The sequence below is a fragment of the Rana temporaria genome, chromosome 2 (assembly GCF_905171775.1).
Source record: "Rana temporaria chromosome 2, aRanTem1.1, whole genome shotgun sequence".
Taxonomy (NCBI): domain Eukaryota; kingdom Metazoa; phylum Chordata; class Amphibia; order Anura; family Ranidae; genus Rana; species Rana temporaria.
This window is the reverse complement of record NC_053490.1, coordinates 296,191,130-296,213,137: the sequence shown is the minus strand read 5'-3', so window position 1 is coordinate 296,213,137 and position 22,008 is coordinate 296,191,130. Positions and strand designations below refer to the sequence as shown.

The 22,008-nt window shown below is 39.9% G+C and overlaps 1 protein-coding gene across 1 annotated transcript in view; it reads right to left on the bottom strand.

Annotated features, from left to right (window-relative positions):
• The window catches only part of GRIK3 (glutamate ionotropic receptor kainate type subunit 3), a 710,309-nt gene that overhangs the window by 249,799 nt on the left and 438,502 nt on the right, over positions 1 to 22,008 (bottom strand). The window lies entirely within an intron of this gene.

The following is a 22,008-nucleotide window of genomic DNA, read 5'->3' as shown; positions in this document are numbered from 1 at the left end:
ACAGTTGTTTGTCATTACTGCTTTTTCTCTATTTTTCTGTCTTCCAGGTTATCTCCAAAAATAGTGCACTTCTAGTGCCAGATTTACTTACTCAGATGTATTAACTAACCACATTTGCACATTATTCACTCATCTACTAACTGGGTATTCAGTCTAGAAATAAGAAGCCACTCATTTTTCTGCTTTTGATGTCACATTTTTTTTTTTTTTTTTTTAGTCATTTTTTAACAATAAATGTGTATTTTTAGGCAGAAAACATTTCCTGCAAATTTTTGTAACAAAATATTGGCTTTTAATTATTTATTTTTTTGTCTTTATTGACAGTGATTAGCAATAATACTGATCGAAACACAATGTAAGAATAATTTCACTGAAACTATACGCAAGAATTTTTGGGCTTGTCTCCTATATATCTATCTCTAGAGATATATATAGATATATATATATATATATATATATATATATATATATATATATATATATATATATATATATATATATATATATATATATATATATACACACTTCTAAACATAATTTTTTTAGACTTTGGTTCAAAATTAAAGTTCTTATTTAGTTTGGTTTTCAATAACCCAGACTAATTTATGTAGAAATTTTTTGGGTTATTTTTTATTTTCTAATTTTTTTTTTGGGTATTTGTTTCGAAGACATTTATTTACATTTAGAAATGTTTGTGTATTGTTTTTATACAAAACATTTTTTGGCTTTGTATTTGTTTGTGTCTAATTTTTTCAACAAGATTTTAACACAACACAAATTTTTTTATTATTTTTAGAAAAATTAGTTAACTTCTTTCTTTAGGTGAGATTTCTTGTTCGTTTTGTGATCTGAAACTGGAAACATTTACAAACCAAAAAAGATCAACACCAAACAAAAATTTAAAAAAAGAACAGCAGTCAGTCATATGGATGGTGTGCTTTCACACTGGAACACGCCAAAATTTCTAAATGCACACATTCAGTGAAAACTCGCCAAATGTCATTGGTTAAACAGACAAATGGCCACATGTGCTATCTGACATCATGGGTGATCAATGTCTGTGTTTTGTGGGAGCAAACCCTTCCTCTCAACTACTTGAGGATCGAGGAGGGGTTTGTACCCACAAAGCACAGACAATAGATAGTCTGTGATGGCAGATAGCACATATTGGCACACTGTGTGTGCATTTAGAAATTTTGGCGTATTATAAAGTACAAAAATTAAAAAGGGTTTTGTGGGCGGGGGATGGGCGGGGGATGGGCTTCTGTGGTTCAGTCTTTGACACGGCCCATCATGTCAATGATATTTTTGTAATTTTGTTCGATGACTAGCATCCTTTGTCGCATGTTGTCCATTTCCGTGCTACACTCTGAAATGACATTTCGCACATTCTGCTCCATGACTAGCATCCTTTCCCGCATAATGTCCATTTCCGTGCTGCACTCCATTACTTGCTGTACAATTATAGAAGCACTTGCACGTGAAAAATGTGATACACCATCTTCATCCCCTAAAAAGAAACAAATTGGCATTCAAAATATGTAAATAATTTCCAGCCTATCTGCATATGTTTGGCCCTATTAATATAGGGGTGACACTGACCTGATGGCCTGATAATTTCCACATCCCCAATTTCTTCATCTTCTATCACTCCTCCTTCTTCCACCACCTCCCCATCATCTTCTATCACTCCTCCTTCTTCCACCACCTCCCCATCATCTTCGACTCCTCCTTCATCCATCAATCCACCTTCTTTCAATTCGCCAAATTGTTCTTCCGCCACTTGCCCTTCATCTGCTATAAATTCTAAGTCCAAAATTACTTCTTCCTCCTCTCTTCCTTCCTCCTTTCTTCCTTCCTCTTCTCCTTCCACATCCTCTTCTCCTTCCACATCCTCTTCTCCTTCCACATCCTCTTCTCCTTCCACATCCTCTTCTCCTTCCACATCCTCTTCTCCTTCCACATCCTCCTCTCTTCCTTCCCCAGCCTCCTCCTGCTCAACATGTGGAGGTGTTTGATTTTGCGGGTGTCTGGCCCTCTCTGCCTCCTCCAATTGCTGGCGTCTTCTTTCCCCTATAAGAAATAATAAAAAACAAAAGGTATACTCATCAGCACACAGATATTGGATATCATAAATCGCACACATTGCATAGACGATACATTTATGATGATTTTTGGTTGTTTATTCTTTCAGCAATCCTCCATTTTTGGCGTAGTTCTAGGCCAAGCTCTGATCCTGCCCCTTTTTTGCAAAGAAGTGACACACATGGATGTCCCCCCAAAACATTAATTCTCGTCGACCCTCCAAATAAATATACTTTGATTTTTGAGACACAGGTGCTTTGCATTTCAAGATGTTAAAACATCATCTTTATTTGCATTTTGGAGAATGAATCTTGTTTGCCTGTCACATTCACTCAATTTAATTTCTGTGATTTTGCTATTCAACAATGTTGGAAAACCAAGTTTGGGGCCAGTCAGCCATGTCCAGGTGTGTTGTTCCTGGAGTAACGTCACATTTTTGCAAAACAATGTCATATTACGCGTGTTTACTATTTCACAAAATTTGGTAAGGGTTGTTATTTGACATAAACACAATACAGTATCTACACGTGTTCAAAAGTACAAGCAGGCCAAGGAGGCAGATGTGAAAAAATACATGTCAACACATTATTGCAGACATTCCCCCCCCCCTTAAATAATATGGACTTACTTTTACGCAGAATTTTGAGTATCTTCTTCATGTGATGTGGCTCCCTCAATTTTAAATCGGACCAACGCTTCCGTAGTTGCTCCTTTGACCTGGTGACACCAAACATTCTCCTCATTCTCCTTGCCACCTTGTCCATTATGTGTGACTTTCTACGGTTCGGTGTTTTGTAGGGCCCACATTCACCATCATAATCCTTCCTCCTCATGATGTAAACCAACTCCACCATTTCTTCGAACGCCATATTAGTGGCTTTATATCTTTTAGGCCTGGATCGGGACGGTCCTGCCTCTGTCCCTTCACTTGCGCCATGAGAGCTCCGTGCCCGCTCGTGTGACATCGCCATCTTTCCTTCCCACAGAGATTAGGGGCGTGGAAACGAGGAAATGTCCCGCCAGGGGCGGAGATGAGGGCGGGGATTCTTGCATATGCGGAGTGTCGCGAATGCCAACAACGTATTGACGTAGGTTACGCGGAGAATATTCGCGCGATTCCAGAACCTACACAGTTAACGCCATATTTACTTTTTCAATTGATTAGGGGCATGGCAAAGGTGACGAGGGCGGCGTTTCATACATACGCGGAGTGGATAAAAGGCGCTTGACGTGATTACGTAGGTTACGTGTTAATTCAGCGAGCGTAACAAACGAGGATTTTGAGAGAGGCAGGTAAGAAATTTAAACATGGGATCAGCAGCGGTCTCTAAAATGTAGAGCCATGGGATGGGGGTTTGGTCTGTTGGTTGCACAGTTTTATTAAGCTATTATGTCTCTTGGATACCAGAATGTGATTTTCGTACCCAAATGCTTTTGTAGACATCACAAAATAGAGAGGTCAAAAATGCTGTGACTCATTATCAATTATGTAGGGTGTATTCAGATCAGGCCAAGTATTGTTCTGTGTTGGTTGGACAGAGGTCATTAGGAAGTTTCTTTCATGTAATCAATGCTGAGGGGCAGGATATCTACACATGCAATAGTGCCTTGATGAATGCTGTCATTTGTAATAATTGTGTATGGTTGTAGATTTCTATTATTTCCTGCAATGTAACCAAAGGGGCGGCATGTATAAAAAAAATGTTAGCTAAAACCAACCAATGGGGCAGAGCTGGCCAGCATTTTCTAAACAAGAGACACTGTGTTTGTATTTCTATATAGGTACTACTTTTTAAACAACATATTCTATCAATGTAAATGCTGAGGCTTTTTTTAATTGTGTTTTTGGTTTCTTTTTATTTTTTCAATCTAGAATAAAAAAGAGTAAATCATAATTTCCCAATGGATCTCCTGCAGACCCAAGAGATTATCCAGCACTTGCTGGATAAATTTAGGGAAATGCCCATCCTGTGGGATTCAAAGCAGCCCACCTACCACAATAAGGACGTACGAGCGGCAGCACTTGAACAGCTAGCAGCATACATGAGGACATGGGTGCCAGAATGCAGTGCCAACATGGTGAAGGATAAACTTGCCAACCTCAGGGGCACATATAGGAGAGCGTACAAAGCTCACCAAAAGCAGCTAAGATCTGGAGCAGCAGCAAGACCACCAAAGGAACCCAAGCTGTGGTATTACAACCAGATGTCATTTTTGCGGGATCAACTGGAAGGCAGGCCATCAATGTCAAGTCTGAATCCCAACCTTTCCTCCACGCTACCTCCCAGCGGGACTTCCCCAGATCACCACAGCCCTGCAGAGTCAGATGAAGAGGGCCTGGCTGACAGAGAGGCAGATCTGCGCCTCTACGATGATGAGGTATAGTAGTTTCATAACTATTTATGTAATAATCTTAATTATTGTTTGATTCTTGACTTGATATTGGTTAATAAAATACAAGCTGGGAAGTAAAAATCTAAAATCGTGGGCAAACAAATAGGTGTCAGGGATGACAACTGCAGGGGTCAGAGGGTTAGTCTGTTTTCAAGTTTAAATTCAAGGCAAAAAATAAGATTCAAGCATGAAAATGTGAGTGAGTATATTCCTAAATATATTACAACATGTCCCTTTTTTTTACACAGGAAGAAGAGACCAGCCAGGAGGTGGCAGATCCTCTCCTCACTGTCAGCCAGGACGAAGGGGTCAGTGGCAGCCAGGAGGAGGCCGGGCCCAGTGGCGTTCAGCAGCTCCCCAGGACAAGCACCACCAGCCAGGCTCCTCCCCTTTATATTAGGCCACCAGGCCGTAAGAAGAAATTGGGGGCAGTGGAGGAAGCCAGCCTCAAAATGATTCAGGAGGCGAGTGCCATCATGAGGGCCCCCCTCAACCCCACTGAGGCCTACAGTGCCTCCGTGGCACATGATCTCAATAAAGGCACGGAGGAGCAGAGGCAATTGGCCAAGGGCATCATCAACCAGGCCCTTTGGTGGATGCAGAGGGAGATGCTGACCCCAGACACTGGGCTATGTGACCCGGCCCGGCTTGCTGAACATCATACTCCTGCTGCCACATCATCCCCACCTGCAAGGGCCCAGGGAAGACCCGCTGTAAGGCAGCCTGGAAGGAAGGTTGCAAGGAAGAGGAGACGTTGATGCCCTGCCTTCCATTTGATCCCCCACAAATGGCATCTTGTTTGGACTACCACAGCTTGGGTTCCTTTGGTTATGTGCTGCTGCTTCAGATTTTATTTTGTGTGCTTCCTGAGGTTGGCTAGTTTATCCTTCACCATGTTTGAAATGCAAGTTTGCATGTATTTTGCTAGCTGTTCAAGTGCTGCCATTCTGTTTTTGATCCTTTTTATAATTTGCTCAAATAAAAGCCTTTTTGTTGATTTGAAAAACGTGCCTATTGTTTGTAATACTGTGGGTATTATTTTAGGCATCAAACATTACAAACAAATAAAATGTTTAATCTAAAATATTCACTAACTCATGGGGGGGGGGCATTTGGTGTGCCAACATGGTAGACAATTTAAACAACCTTCAAAATAATCCAGTTAAATATACAAACAAAAGCAAAATCAAAACTATTTCCTATTAAAATATTCTAAATGGTGACATAACTATAAACACCTAAATAAAGTGGGAAAGATAACCATTAAACATTAAAAGCAAAAAATTTGAAATGTGGAGGACCACTAAAAATATGATACGTCGGGCCAATAAAAGTTTGCAAAAATCTTACTACATCACAGCTAACAAATGTCACTTTTCAGTATGGAACAACTCAGTTGAAATAACATGAGCTAAATAACTGATTAGTTATAGCAAGAGAAGAATGAATAAAACGACGGCATCAAGCGTTGTTTATTGTGTGGTTTGCTTCAGTGTTCTATTGCTAGAATTAATCTTTCTATTGACGAATGTGCCATATCCCAAACAAACGTGAGTTTTACCTGAACGAGCGCTCCCGTGGCCTCATTTAGTCTGAGCATGCGCGGGGTTTTTGTACGTTGGTTTTGTGTACTCACCACCAAACATGTCCGTTCGGACAGGATTTGAGCGGACGGTTTTAAAACAAGTTTGGAAATAAATGTCTGCTGAAAAACGGCCCGGCGGGCAAATGTACGGTGAAATTCTGTACGCTCGTAACTACACACGACCAAACATGTCTGCTGAAACTGGTCCGCGGGCCAGTTTCAGCAAACATGTTTGGTTGTGAGTATGGGGCCTCAGTGTTAGAATGTCCCCCAATATCGCAGTCGTGCTATGAGTCACTGATCGCCACCATAACTACTAAAAGAACAAAAATCCAATATACTGTATATCCCATAGTTTGTAAATGCTATAACTTTTGCGCAAACCAATCAACATAGGCTTATAGGGATTGTTTTTTACCAAAAATATGTAGCAGAATACATATCGGCCTAAATTTATGAAGATTTTTTATTTTGATATGTTTTATATCAGAAAGTAAAAAAATATTGTTATTTCTTTTTTTTTTCAAAATTGGCTTTTTTTGTTTATAGCGCAAAAAGGCAGTGGTGATCAAATATCACCAAAAGAAAGCTCTATTTGTGGGGGGGGGGGCAAAATGACATATGTTTTATGGGGTGCAGCGTTTCATGACCGCGCAATTGTCAGTTAAAGTAGAACAGTAGCGTAACGCAATAAATGGCCTGGTCATGAAGGGGGTAAATCTTCTGACGTGGTTAAGATACAGCTGTATGTTTTGGACAAAACATGTGCTTGCTACCAAGTTTATGTACTGATTTGCCCATGGTATTTGTCTGTGTTCATGCTGCATGAAAAAGACAAACAATTATGAAAAGGATTTGTCTTTATTGGCACAGAACGTTTTGAAGCATTTTTCTTCTTTCACATATACCAAAGTAGACAAAAGATTTCAATTTGCATACTTGGTAAAATGTCAAAGGATGCTGATGTTTTTCTGTTAAAACTGTCTTCATGCTGACATTTTGCTGTTCAATTTAATGTGCTGTGGAAGTTGAATTACATTTTAGGTTTCACCTTTTCATGACTATTGTGGTATACATCTAAGAGTAACAGATTAACATTTTCTGCAACAACATAACTTTTTTTTCTTCACAAAATTGACCAGAAGAGGATGAGTTGTTCAAAAGCTTTAGTGTCTATAGGTTTCAGGGATGTGAATCTGAACAAATCTATGATGACAATATCTTTGCTTATTTTCCAAGCATGGTCTGAGGAATAATGGTAAACACGTGAGTGCAGTAGGTCATGTTATTTTATGTATTACGGTTCACTGCCTGGATAAAATACTTGTGCACATAAGGATCAGTATATACATGTTTGTGTGCATTGCCACTGCAATACATCGGACCACCTCTGCTGCAAAGACCCAGGTGCAGAATGCTTTCTGGATTTGCTTGGCCTGGTTTTATAGTGCTTAGTATTCAGAGCAAATCCCTGGACTCTGTGGCATACTTGTTTATTTATCCGCTGTCATTAAGACGTTCCATAAATCTTAAACCCTGATTGCACACGAGGGCTATTTATCTATAGACAATAAAGAAGTTGTAAACATGTTATGCTGGCAAGATTCCAAAAGGAAGGGATAGCGAAGCTAAAGAAGTGTGACTAGAGAGAACAAAGAGCCACAGCTCATGAGCTGTATGTAGTGCACACATGTTTATTTTTTTATATTTAACAGTTCTCTATACTGTACATGCACCTGCTACATATTTTAACATCATTTTTAGTTATGAACAAATAGACCATTATAAACTTACATATGGTGTGATTAGCACCCTCTGTTACCTCCCCCTGACTTTTAGAACTCAATGGATAGTTCTAGAACTTAGAGGGTGGAAGAACAGAGGTTGCAGCCTGGATGTTTATGAGGTTCCTATTAATCCTTGAGGAGGCAAGCCTCAGTAGGTGGGGGAACAGTCCCATAATTAGTCAGAAGCTTGGCAGTCAGGGGAGCAGAATTCATGGTCCAGCCACCTGGAGATGGCCCATGTGCTGGAGGTTCTGCCCTTGGGCAGATGGAAGTTGAGGAGGAGAAGAGAGGAAAAGAGAAGAAGCAGCTGGAAGTCTCAAACCCTTTGCCAGCCTCACCTAGGCTTAGCTAAAGCCCGTCTGAGGATCAAGGCCTATACAGTAGTCTCTTGGATTCCAGGAACCACCTAACGGGACTGAGTGAGTAACTTCCATTTCACTTTACTCCAAACCTGTACAGAGAGGAAAGTAATGCCGTGTACAGACGATCGGACATTTCGACAACAAAACTAAATACATTTCTGACGGATGTTGGCTCAAACTTGTCTTGCATACACACGGTCACGCAATTGTTGGCAGAAATTCTGAGTGTCAAGAACGCGGTGACGTACAACACTATGAAAAAAAGGAAAAGGGTTTTTTGTCCCCAGTAGTCCATTTCCATCCCAAAAATACATGAAAAGACAAAAGATAAGCCCTGGGACTTTAAATGAAGTGGGTACCGTTCCGTCAATAAGCATACCAATAAGTAGTAAATACAGTAAGGGTATTTATTAGATTTTGAAGCAAAAGACATAAATAACATCAACAGTTGCCAATTAAAAGAATGCATCAAGTAATGATACATAATTATCATAGCAGTCATGGTGCACGGGCATCTGTGGTGCCCAATTGCTATATAAGTAAAATGTGAGGTAGTGGTGGCAAGATGGTAGTCATGGTCATTATACAACAGCATCTGTAGTTTCCGACGCGTTTAGCGAGGCCAGCTTGCTCCTCAGGGGAGGCAGTAAAACATGATGTTGGTTATATATATAAGTGCAGGATTAGAGGGGTCTTAGGTGAAAGACCCCATACTTACCACTGAGCTTAACCATGGCAAAAAATGTGTGGCTCCCAGAGGGCAGTGGCAACATTACAAAGAGCCAAGAAATATAAAGTTCAATGATTCCGAGCATGCGTCCAATTGGTTCTGAGCATGTGTAGAATTTTTGTGCGTTTAATTGTGTACACACCGTCGAAATTTCCGACAACTTTTGAGAACCAGCTCTCACATTTTTGGTGTCGGAAATTCCAACAGCAAATGTCCGATGGAGCATACACGCGGTCGGATTTTCCGACAACAAGCTCACATCGAACATTTTTTTTTTTTAAATCCGACCGTGTGTACGTGGCAAACGTCTGCAAAACTTTACATGTCCAGGACCAAGGACAGCTTAGAGCCAGTGCAAAGCGGCCAAAAGCAACCCCATACCTCTAGCTTAGGACAGCAGTTGCCAGGTAATTTTGCATTCCTGCAAGGAGCAGCACCTGCATACTTAGTTTGGAATCTTTTGAAGTTATCTTAGCTGCACCATCACTCTCACAGGCGAACAGCACATTTGAAGCCAGTTCTTAGTTGCCAGAGACGTTAGCAAGTCCTCAAGAGTTTGTTCAAGTTCTTCAGTTCTAAGCATTCCTTGCATCCCCAAAACCCTGGACTGTTTACTGAGCCTGTGAAGAAAGTGTGATGCCTGTGAAGAAAGAATTCCTGTTGCCTGTCTGCGTGGGAGAAAGACCCAACAAATCCAGCAGCTCCTACGGGAGTGAGCACTACGTGTGTAATTTTTTCAACGTTATCTAATATAAATAATACTCAAAAGTATAGTGATAGGTGGTTATATACATACAAGAAACTGAATCTCTCTTATGCTGTCAACGCAGATTAGAGGGGACTCGGAGTTACTCCTATGGAAGTAACAATTCGGTAGCTTTGTTTTCACTGCAGTGAGTTTAAAAAAAACTATTTTTAGGCATCAGTGCTAGCCTTGGTACTGAATGGAAACACATAAATGATTGTTATAGGCAGAAAACTTTTCCTCATAAGAATCATTTTACAAAGCGGTCCATATGGCCTGAAATATAACAATCAACAGATGACTGGTTACACCTGAGAAAATAGACAGATTTTCTTTTTAATGAGTTCTGATTTTTCCACTTTTCCTTTCCTTTTAATTTGAAAGCTCAACCCTAGCGCATACCTCCCAACTTTCTGAAATGGGAAAAAGGGACACCTATTAGCAAAAGGTATCTAGGCAGAGGACACATACCTGCCACACAACAGTACATTGAGAATTAATTTAAAAATGAATTTGTTAAACCCACAAGAGCTTTTTTACCATTACTATTCCTTTATATGGCTTTTGAAATGTACAAAGGCAATATTTTAAAATATGGGTGAGAGACTTTGATAGATAGATAGATAGATAGATAGATAGATAGATAGATAGATAGATAGATAGATAGATAGATATAGCTTTAATATGGGTATATACATCAGACCAAAGTGTGGGACAAATGAGAAAAGAGGGACTTTGTTCCAAGATAGAAACCAGGGAAGGTTGAGAGCTATGCTATTGTTAGACTATTCAGTGCATTAAAAAGCTGTTATAGCCATGATAATAAATCACAAATTCATATCATGAATTTTTGCATTCTCTAGTTTTCAGTACATATTGTGCATTTAAAGAGAATGTAAAATTGTTTTGTACATATTTTTTAATTGTGGTCAACATTAGAAAAAAAAATGTTAAAAATATGTATATTTTAATATTTAATATTTTATTTATTTATTTTAGCCAGCAGGTGTAGTTCTTAGCTCCTTTTCACATGTAAGCTCTAACGAGCAGGGCCCTCTGATCCCTCCTGTATTGATTGTATTGTGACTGTACTGTCTTCCCTGATGTAAAGCGCTGCGCAAACTGTTGGCGCTATATAAATCCTGTATAATAATAATAATAATAATAATATGTAGTTCTTTCTAATAATTTACTGATTTAAAAAAGCCTGTCATTTACAGGCAGCTTAGATACAATATACATACACAAGAAAAGTGACTAATTTCACTGACTTATTTCTGGTTAGATGGCTAAGACTGAGGTTATCAAACACTGAACATTGGGCGGGGCTAGGCTGAATTGGTGATGAGAGCTGCCGGTGGGTGGGCGGCTAGGTGTAAAGGTAAGATAAGGGGATTGGGGAGAGTGCCAAAGTTAGAGCTGTGTGTTAAGCTGTAGTTTGGCTACAGCCCAGGTGTACCCACAGTTCTTGTGTGGTTAACTCATGGTTTCTCATAGACTTTCTATTAGGACATTCATTTTTGGCGTGTTTTCTGAAAGCTCACCAAATATGCAGCATGCAGGACTTTTGCAAGACATAATAGAAAGTGTAAGGAAAACCAAGGGTTAATAGTCACAAAAACAGCAGAGTACAGAGTACAGTATGTCCCCAGCTCTTACTGTATATAAATGTAAATTGTATTGTATAAGAGTATTTCACCATATTATGTGAAAAAAGGTAATGCGCTAAATCAACTGATTAAATAAGGTGTCAACACATCAAAATTACTGGAGAAAAAAGAGAAATTGATACAAAGAATAAAGTTCCAAATTCTATATATATCGTCCCTAGTTGCTGTGATCCTGAAGGCAACTCAAAGGCACTTTGCCAAACCACACACACACAATGTGTGAGAGATATAATCAGCTTGATGATGTAGTGATCAAACCTGTCAGGTCAAAATGCTTTCCACCAGGTATTCACATGTTCAAATATGCAAAAGAAAGGGAGACAAAAAGAAGACCAATAGTGTGATACTGTTAATGAAACACCAACGTCTCACAACACTCAGAACATCACTCACGAATCCCCGATATTAAATAGGCTTCAGCGTGTGTGCATGTAAACTGCTCAGCTTGTCAGGCTCCTCATCCGGCACCTCCGTGCGTCCCGTCACTCAAGCTCCTCCCCCACGCGTATCGTCACTAGACACGTGACTTAATCATGGGTCAATGTGTGACTGAGGCTTTACATGGCTATAAATAGCCTATCACACACTCGCAACGGCGCGAACGGACCAATGGGGAGGCACCAATGACTACATCATTGCAGATACACCACAACATTTCAGCCAATTGTGGTTTATAAAAGTATCTCTTTAACAAGTTTTAATATGATACGGATTGAGACAAAATATGTCTTTACAAAAACAAACACAAATAAGTTTATCACAGGTTCTGCTACGGACGAATCCGTGCAACTCAGGTAAAACAACTTGTATGTATGCAGACAGCATCCCGTGTTTCTCATTTAGTATTAATACCACATAAGCCAGAAAATATTGATATGTATATAAATATAAATATATATAAAAAGCTAAAATACATATATGTAAAAAATCACCGTATTTGATATTACATGTGGATCAGACCAAAACTGTTGATCACATATCCCAATCTGCACTATCAATTTAATAACATAATAGACATGATATGCATACCAATACTATATACAAGAGCACTACACCACTATCCAACCAGTTAGCTATCCCAAATGCTATTTTAATTCTAATTTTAATTTGAGCTTGTACCCACTGGTTGGATAGTGGTGTAGTGCTCTTGTATATAGTATTGGTATGCATATCATGTCTATTATGTTATTAAATTGATAGTGCAGATTGGGATATGTGATCAACAGTTTTGGTCTGATCCACATGTAATATCAAATACGGTGATTTTTTACATATATGTATTTTAGCTTTTTATATATATTTATATTTATATACATATCAATATTTTCTGGCTTATGTGGTATTAATACTAAATGAGAAACACGGGATGCTGTCTGCATACATACAAGTTGTTTTACCTGAGTTGCACGGATTCGTCCGTAGCAGAACCTGTGATAAACTTATTTGTGTTTGTTTTTGTAAAGACATATTTTGTCTCAATCCGTATCATATTAAAACTTGTTAAAGAGATACTTTTATAAACCACAATTGGCTGAAATGTTGTGGTGTATCTGCAATGATGTAGTCATTGGTGCCTCCCCATTGGTCCGTTCGCGCCGTTGCGAGTGTGTGATAGGCTATTTATAGCCATGTAAAGCCTCAGTCACACATTGACCCATGATTAAGTCACGTGTCTAGTGACGATACGCGTGGGGGAGGAGCTTGAGTGACGGGACGCACGGAGGTGCCGGATGAGGAGCCTGACAAGCTGAGCAGTTTACATGCACACACGCTGAAGCCTATTTAATATCGGGGATTCGTGAGTGATGTTCTGAGTGTTGTGAGACGTTGGTGTTTCATTAACAGTATCACACTATTGGTCTTCTTTTTGTCTCCCTTTCTTTTGCATATTTGAACATGTGAATACCTGGTGGAAAGCATTTTGACCTGACAGGTTTGATCACTACATCATCAAGCTGATTATATCTCTCACACATTGTGTGTGTGTGGTTTGGCAAAGTGCCTTTGAGTTGCCTTCAGGATCACAGCAACTAGGGACGATATATATAGAATTTGGAACTTTATTCTTTGTATCAATTTCTCTTTTTTCTCCAGTAATTTTGATGTGTTGACACCTTATTTAATCAGTTGATTTAGCGCATTACCTTTTTTCACATATTTTGTTTGGTTTAGTTCACCGTTTTTAATTGCTGCTTTATCATTTATTCATTGATTAAGTAATATAATTTTTTTTTTTTTTTACTATAGTAGCGCTGTAGACCTTCCACATATAATTTCACCATATTAATTGTCTCAGACAAGCCTCACAGGCTTTCATCAGGTCTACCATGGGGTTAGGCACTGATCCTGAGGACACTGTTTCTTTCAAATGTTGCAGCTTAAACCATCAATACCATCTAAATATTGTCAGCAATATCAGACATATGACCAAAGATTTCTATGGGTTGTATATCATATATAATGTGTACTGTGGCCAAACCGTGGCATATCAGTGCTACAGTGGTGTATTGTAAGTTGCCATTGCTTGGATAAGGGGCAGGGACAAAGATGTTGTGGAGGTGGAGCTAAAGCTCTATGCTTCACAGGACTGAGAAAGATTGGAGTGAGTGACTACATGTGTGTGGTTGCTACATATTCTATGCTGCTGTGCTCTGAATTCATGTATACAGTAACTGTGCTCCAGCAGCCTGTCTAACCCAGGTTGTACATGGTGCTTCCTGCCTACCACAGCCATGCAGTGCCTTGTGCTAGGCACTCAGTGATGCCCCACTGAGCCAGTCAGAGGGCTCCTGCATCACACTATAACCTGTCAATTATTGTGCCCTCTGCATGCTATACCATCGGGGTTATGGAGGTGAAAGCTGTGGAGGGGAAAAGCTATAAAAAGCTATAAATAGGGGGTGCAGCAATAAGTTGTAGACAGGGGGTACAGAGGCAATATGTGGCTAGTGGGGGCAGACTTGAACTGTGAATGTTGGGGGGGGGGAGAAGTAACCTATGAAAGAGGGGTGCACAGTTGAGTGATGGATGGTTACTTTTAATGTGTTGCTTAAGAAAGTGTTTTGTCTGGGGTAGATATTTGCTTGGGAGAATAAGGGAAATTGTTGGACATGTTGTGAGCACATTATATATGATGAACAACCCATAGACATCTTTGGTCATATGTCTGATATTGCCAGGGGTCAGGTCCTGGGAAAAAAGTGTGGGAACTCCCACCCAAGATCCACTCCCCCACCAAAAAAAATAAAAAATAATACGCTCATATGCATAATTACTAAACCGCATGTTTTTTTTAAATCCCGCGATAAATCGCGGCAGACCTCCGCAATGTCTCCTGGGAACAATGATAAAAGCTCCCAGGAGACATTGCGGCATCGAGGAAGTGACGGAATACCCGCACACTACCTGATGAATCCATATACAGGAAGCAGCCAGTAACATAAAGGATTACTAAGGTTCGCCTGCCCCTGACAGTGACTCAAACTTGGCTCGGGCGGCTTGGCTGCTCTCGGCTGCTCTAGTCCTGCAAAGGGAACTGACTTCCTGTTGTGAAAAAAATGCAGGAATTCCGTTCCCACACGTTCCCGCAGGACTTGAGCCCTGAATATTGCTGACAATAGTTAGATGGTATTGATGGTTTGAGCTGCAACATTTGAAAGAAACAGTGTGTTTAGGTTCAGTGCCTAACCCCATGGTAGTCCTGATGAAAGCCTGTGAGGCTTGTCTGAGACAAGTAATATGGTGAAATTCTCTTATACAATACAATTTACATTTATATACAGTAAGAGCTGGGGGCATACTGTACTTTGTAGGCAAGCCTCTGCAACACTATACTCCCTAGTTACATGTGTCAGGTAAACTACCTTGAATTAGAGTACAGCCATACTGTGTTATGCTCTATAAGAGTTCTATAACAGTTCCACCTATATAAGAGCACCTAGAGATCTGTTACCATAAATGTCTGTCCATGACACCTTCTATTATTGATTATCTGTGGCATTATTTAACAACTGGGGCTTAGAGCTTAGTAAATGGGGTGATGCTCTGCTTAAAGGGGTTGTAAACCTTCATGTTTTTTCACCTTAATGCATCCTATGCATTATGGTGAAAAAACGCCTTGCAGTGTCTGGCCCCTCAGCCCCCCCTTTTACTTCTCTGAGCCCCGAATTTCCCTGGGCGCGATCCCGCATCACTCTCTCTCCGTGTTCTCGGCTCTTCATTGGATAGATTGATAGCAGCGCAGCCATTTGCTCCCGCTGCTGTCAATCAAATCCAATGATGCGGGCGACAGGGCGCGGGGCCAAGTCATACACTCAGCATCTATGGACGCCGAGTGTATGACACAGGAACGCGCCTGCAAGATAACCCCTTCGGGAGAGATCTTCCCAGAGAGGGTTATCTAATCCGGGAAGGAGCCGCAAGAGCCGCCGTGGGACCCCAGAACAGGTGGATCTGGGCCACCCTGTGCAAAATGAACTGCACAGTGAAGGTAAGTATGACATGTTTGTTATTTAAAAAAAAAAGCAAACCTTTAATATTACTTTAAGTCCATCATCCAATTATGTGCAAGCATAAATGTTGTTTATTTTCTTTGTATATATTTGGGCATTCTTCGCAAAGTGAGGTTTTGCCTTGTTTACTAAGCTCTGGAGCAACTAATCATGCAGAGTGCAATTGAACTTGCAAAGTGCATAGTTTATTTGTCTTAGTAAATCAACCCCGGAGAGTCCAATTGTCATCCCTGGTTTTTCAATACATCTCTAACCATGTGGATACTGTTTAATCATTGTTGACTATATTAGCTCACATAAGCGCATCCGGTTTATACGATGACTCCTTGTTAGGCCTGTGACAAAAGCATAAACTTCTGGAATATTCATAGATTTTATGCAAGTATATAAAAAGGATTATATCTGTGGAGATTGTGTTTGCATATGGTGATGCTAATTGAGGCGTTACATGTGCATGTCCTATAGGACAAAGGGTTTTAGTTGTTTTTAAAGGTTGTATCTCATAACACTGATGAATTATAATAAAGTGTTTTGATAAAATGAAATAAAATGATTTATTAATGCAACTAGATGATGGGTTGGGAAAGAGAGGGAGAGAGAGCGAGAGAGAAAGCAACATAGAGAAAAATAACGAATAAAGCAACTAAAATAAAACTGATTTAAGACTATTATGATAACATAAAAAAAAAAAAATTCTCTATTTTCCTAAAGTGTTACTAAAGGCATTTTGTAAAATTTTAAACATTAATATGTTATACTCACCTGCTCTGTGCAATGGCATTGCACCGAGCAGCACCAAGCTTCCTCTTCTGGGGTCCTTGCCAGCAAATCTTGGCTCCTCCCCAAGCTGATTGCTATGGGGGCACATGTTCATGCTCACTCAAAAAGCTGTGTGTGTCTATGAAGCAGAACCCCAATAGACACACATAGTGTGCCTTGACCCCACCCCCTGCTTCCTTCTCACAACGTTTGATTGAGAAAGAGAGAGGAGAGAAGTAACAACATAACATAGCCCCAATGCAACACATTGTGAATGTTTGTGTGCTTTTTTTGCATCTATTGACACTAGCAAGATTTCTCAATTCAACAGTGAGACCTGATAGTTGTGGCAACATATGCAATAGCAGCTTAATTTGTCATGTAGAACTTAAAGAATGAAGGCAATACTTGAGTATTTAGAGTATTTAGAGTGAACACAGTTTCTTTCTGCTAAAAGAAAATGTTCTACTTTTTAGTAAATGATTTCCATTGCTGAAGTGTTGTCATTGCTGAATTGTTGTATTTACACAAGGGGATCATTCAACCCACTTCCTGTGAACCAACGCCTTTATGCACACGCCTCCTGGGGGGTGTGCCATTGCTTGGATCATTGCCCACAGTACTCCTGGACACACCTCATTATGAGAGCTCTGGCCTGTCCAGGATTAAATATTGACCCAACAAAGAAGAGGGAGGACCTGTAATATTACCATATATCTACTGTATATACTATATGTATGTATATACAAACCTTAGGAAAAAGTCTCTGCCACAGACCCTCCTGGTAAATGAACAGCGGAGATAATCCTCCTTAGCAGACTTGGCACCTGGATCTCCTTCAGGTAGTTTTGAATTAGGGTACCGACTAACGGGCGGCCAACAACCAGCCTTTCAGTGTCCGATTCCCCTGGTCCCCAATAGATAGTCAGGCCCCTATCAGAACACCAGCCTCTCTTGGTACTCCTCAGGCAGACTCTCCACTGTACAGCCTCCTCCAACTGGATGGACGACCCAGGACCTTCTTAGGTGGGACCCAGTCGATTACTGAGTCCCCAAGCGGCAGATCAATTGTTCCGGGCCAACGTGGTCCCCGAAACCAGGATCCTTGTGCTGCACGCGCAACCCTGGCCCAGAAGGCCATTTGCCGGGGCGGCGTGGAGTGGCTACCCTAAAGGTGGGCGCCACACAAGAAGAGAACCAGGAAAATGGCGTCTGCCTCATAAATACTCTCTCCCAGCATGCACAGCGAGGCCTAACCCCCAGATAGGCTGCTGGGCAAGAGCACCCAATCCTTGAATGAATGAATGAATGAAAAACTTATAAAGCGCGGCGCATGCGAACTGAATCGCTTCTGGGCGCTAGTTGTTCGTGTCTCATGTCATCAAAAGAGCAGAGTTTTGATTCGTCTTCTGAAAGTCAGGTGGTTTTCCTCCAACCGAATGCTGGTTGGTAAAGCGTTCCATAGTCTAGGACCCTGAAAAGCAAACCTTCTTTCTCCTTTGGACTTGTATTTGGTTTTTGGTACCCTGACCAGATTTTGGTCGGTGGATCGCAGAACGCGATTCGAATTGTGAGGTTCTATCTTGTCGCAAAGATATTGCGGAGCCTTCCCATGGATGCACTTATGTGTCAGGCAGAGTGCTTTAAATGCAATTCTGTCTTTTACTGGCAGCCAGTGAAGGGTTCTCAACGAAGGTGAGATTGATTCCCATTTTTTTTTCCCAGTCACAAGTCTGGCGGCCGTATTCTGTACGACTTGCAGACGAGAGATTTGGTACTTTGGGAGTCCGAGGTAAAGGGCTTGACTCCACTGCTGCCACCTGTCGACCTGGGGTGAGATCAACACCCCAGAAACAACAGAATGGACCACAGCACAGCCAAAGTTGAGACAGAGACCCAAATTTACACAAATCAACATGGTCAGAGTTGAATAATTCTCTGACCCCCTCTAAATTTAACATAGCACCGGTACTTCCCCGATCTGCCAGATGACATGTCAGAGATCTTCTGTTCCCAGTGATCGGGAACAGTGATCTCTGTCATGTCCCTGGCAGCCCATCCCCCCTACAGTTAGAACACACCTAGGGAGCACACTTAACCCGTTGATCGCCCCCTAGTTTTAACCCCTTCCCTGCAAGTGTCATTTTTACATTGATCAGTGCATTTTTATAGCACTGATCATTTAATAATGTCACTGGTCCCCAAAAAGTGTAATTTGGGGTCATATTTGTCCCCCACAACATTGCAGTCATGCAGATCACCGGCGTTACTAGTAAAAAAAAAAGTCCCTAAATCTATCCCATAGCTTGTAGATGCTATAACGTTTGAGCAATACCAATCAATATACACCTATTGTGATTTTTTTTTTTACCAAAATCTGTAGAAGAATATATATTGGCCTAAACTGATAAATATTTTTTTTTATATATATATAGTTTTTTGGATATGTATTATAGCAAAAAGTTTAAAAAAATGTTGCTCTTTGTTTGTTTATAGCCAAAAAAATAAAAACTGCAGAAGTGGTCAAATACCTCCAAAAGAAAGCTCTATTTTGGGGAAAAAGAGGACATCAATTTTGTTTGGGTACAGAGTCGCACGATCGCTCAATTGTCAGTTAAAGTGAAGCAGTGCAGTATCGCAAAAAATGGCTTGGTCATTAAGGGGGCAAATCCTTCCGGGGCTGAAGTGGTTTAAAAGGGGGGAGGGTTGTGGAGGATGGGGAAAAACATGGAATTGAGCTTTAAAGATATAGTTAAGAATAAGATGATTCACTAGTTTCTGTATTTGCACCTATTCCAGCTTTAGAAACTGAGCAGTAATTATTTGTATAATATCTGGAAATCTTATAGGTTGTGCCATTAGAAACTTTCAATTTATTTTTGTTTAAGATTTTAGTTTTTTAACTTTGCAGATGCCAACAAGGAGCAGCTTCTTTGTGAATGAAATCATTCCCTTGATCTTCTAGATTATGTTTCCTTTGCTACAAGTCATATCTAGGTCTGTTTATTTTCACATTGCACATTTGACTTATATTCATGCTACGACATGCTTTAGTGCTTTACATATTCTGACATTTTTCTTCATCGTCATATTACTTATTAATGGTGAATGATATGAGTACCTTGCCTTCTTTTCTGTTTGTAGCATAAATATCCTTAAATGCAAAATGTTTTGAGGTAAGTTGTTATAAACCTCAAACATTTGCTAGTAGAAAGAAAGATTTGCTTGTGCTTAGCATTCACATGAATTTTACTGTATAAGGATGTGTTCAGGTTAATATAGTGGCATCATCACATTTTATAAGGGCAAAGGGAGCTCTGATAAGCTGTCATGCAGCTAGCAGTCTCAGGCTGTAGCATCGAGCAGGGAAGATGCTCCCAGGCATTTGCAAAAAGAATAGAGTCTAACAAATTATTTACACTCTTCCTTTCTTCTATTTCTGACAAGTTCTTGGCATAAGGCCAGAGAAGTATAATACAACTGAATGAAGTACACATGAAAAAAAAATAGAGCGAAAACTACAGCACAGGAAGAACACAAACATGTAAAAGGAAGGAGTTTGACATTTATTTTGAGTTAATATGAATACAACAATAAAATCAGGGGGGAAAGAACACGGCATTAGAAATTATAGTGTAGGCAACAATGTCTTTAAAGAGCAATTTCAAGCAATAGTCAGAATGTAATTTACTTTATCTGCATTCACTGTAATCATGCCAAATTAGCATATGCACCTTTATGCAGGATTATTAGGAGGGCAGAAGGGTTATTCCTCATACACACGATCAGAATTTCCGAAGGAAAAAGTCAGACTGACTTTCTCTATCGGAAATTCCGACCGTGTGTTTGCCCATCAGAGTTTTTCCATCGGATATTCCAAGGAATTCCATCGGAGTTTACATCCGATGGAATTCTGTCGGAATTCCCATGTGAATTTGGTCGGACAAAGGTCCGATCGTGTGTACGGGGCATTAGACTTCCTGCTGTCTGTGTTGAGTATTTTCCTTTCTTCCTGTCTGTTTTCATCAATTGTGATTGTTCCAAAACATAGCTAAACCTCCTTTTGGCCCCATTTATATGGGATTCTGACCAGCATGGGAGATCCATGCAGGTCTGCGGACAGGTGGATGTACATCCACCTACCCCCAAATCTGTCCATCTCTACAAAGGAAAATGGAAAAGAACTGCTTTTGCATTTTTCTGGATCTAAACAGTATGCAGACAAAAACTGAATGGCATGGATGTCACAAAACTGACACTCATCCCATTCTTCTCTTAATCCATATGGAATATTCTCACGGATCCCCTACTGAACAGAGTAAAGCGACCACCTTAAAAAAGACCCTTAGTGGCAGACTCAAGTATGGAATTTACCCCCATACCTCATCCCCACCATACATTTCTCCAGGCTGTACAGCATTGTGTTTACTGCTTAAATATAGGTAATCTTTTATAGTGGACTTTTCAGGGAGTTTACAGTTCTCCATGAATAAATCCCTGACCTGCACAATATGCAGTAACAGAATATTTTTTCAATAATGCTGTGCCTTTTATCACTAAAGGGGACTTTGTACTACAAGGTCTACTCAGTTATTCAGTTATTCAGGCCTCCACTTTGCCAAATGATTGCAATTAACTCCTCAATGCCTGAAGGTAAAACAAACCTTAATGCATGAATGCAGTTACTTGCAGTTACTATGCAGTTACTATGCAGATGAAATATACTTTAATTTTTTCAGGATAAAATGGGCCATTTGGTGGTAAATAGTAATGTATATTTCCAGATTTGTTTTATTATTATTATTATTATTATCATCAAAGAAAACCCGGCCAAAAATAATAAATAAAAAATATATAAAAGAAAAAAAAAATTATATATATATATATAGCTGTATATTTCTTGCCATTGTCATGATCTTCTGCATTAAAAATGAAAATAAAAATCATAATAATAATTCTTCTGCTCCAGAGGTTTGTGACAATACCACATGTATATGTTTTTTGTTGTTTGTACCCATAGAAGGGACAATAAACAATAGTGTGTGTTTTGCTTTTTTAACACTGACACTAATCTATTTTAATTTTTAATTTAATTTTTTATATGGAAATACAATGCACAATGTACATCAATGTTTTTTCAGAAGTAAAATTCACAAGGAGAAGAGAGTATATGGGTGGGTTTTTCACAGTGATCATGTGATCAAGAGCTTGTCCTCCTGGCTCCTGATCATTATTAAGAGATTAAAAGCTTTTGGTCACAGCTAGGTCTCTGTGTTTAGAGGAAGCTATGCAGTATGCACCAGGCTTCCAGCACTAACACTGTCGTACATATATGTTGAACTTATGAAGAAGGCCCACTGCCATGACACCGCAAGTAAAA